The sequence below is a fragment of the Octodon degus genome, unplaced genomic scaffold (assembly GCF_000260255.1).
Source record: "Octodon degus isolate 3935 unplaced genomic scaffold, OctDeg1.0 scaffold00579, whole genome shotgun sequence".
Taxonomy (NCBI): domain Eukaryota; kingdom Metazoa; phylum Chordata; class Mammalia; order Rodentia; family Octodontidae; genus Octodon; species Octodon degus.
In genome coordinates, this window is record NW_004525155.1 from 70,899 (window position 1) to 71,959 (window position 1,061).

Genomic DNA, 1,061 nt, shown 5'->3' on the forward strand with positions numbered 1-1,061 from the left:
GGCTAGGATTGGGTCTGGGGGTTCCTGGAACTCGGCAGAAATTCCTACTCGGCGTGAGGTTGGGACAGGTAAGGTGGAGTGGTGGGGAGTGGCCCTAGGGGGTTGGAGAGGTCCTCCCTATGCTGCGCCTGGGCTGGGACTGGTCCCGCCGGCACAGGGTAGCAGGAAGCTCTCCACACACTCACCAGACCTGGGCTAGGACTGGGTCTGTGGGTTCCCGGAAGTCGGAAAAAATTCCTACTCAGCGGGAGGGCTGAGGGGTGGCCCGAGGGGCAGGAGAGGGTCCGGCCCACGCTGCGCCTGGGCTGGGACTGGTCCCGCCAGCGCAGGGTAGCAGGAAGCTCTCTATACACTCACCGGACCTGGGCCAGGACTGGGTGTGGGGGTTCGCGGAATTCGGCAGAAATTCCTACTTGGCGGGAGGGGTCGGGGGCGACCCGAGGGGGCGGGAGAGGGTCTGGCCCATGCTGTGCCTTGGCTGGGAATGGTCCCGCAGGCGCAGGGTTGCAGGAAGCTCTCCACACACTCAACAGATCTGGGCTAGGACTGTGTCTGGGGGCTCCTGGAAGTCGGCAGAAATTCCTACTGGCGGGAGTGGTGGGGGGCGGCCCGAGGGGGCGGGAGAGGGTCTGGCCCACGCTGCGCTTTGGCCGGGTCTGGTCCCGCAGGCGCAGGGTAGCAGGAAGCTCTCCATACACTCACCGGACCTGGGCTAGGACTGGGTCTGGGGGTTCCCGGAATTCGCTCTTCTTCCAATTTTACATGCATATATCTGGGAATATGAATAACTGGTTGGAAGGCAACACTATATATTACAACAAATATTGTGAAATTCATATTACTTTGTTAGGTGAAATTCTATATCTATTGCTTTTTTTCTGTTTTAATTCTAATTTGTACTCTCTTTTAATACAAGAACAGTCAGGTCTGCCTGTTGAAAGTTAGTGGATGAATGAAGAGTCACAGCCTCTACAACAAAGTCATGTGAGACAGTTGTGTACCCTTCCTTATCCTGAAAATGTGTGGGAAGCCTTACAAGAACACCCATCAGGGCAGGGGAA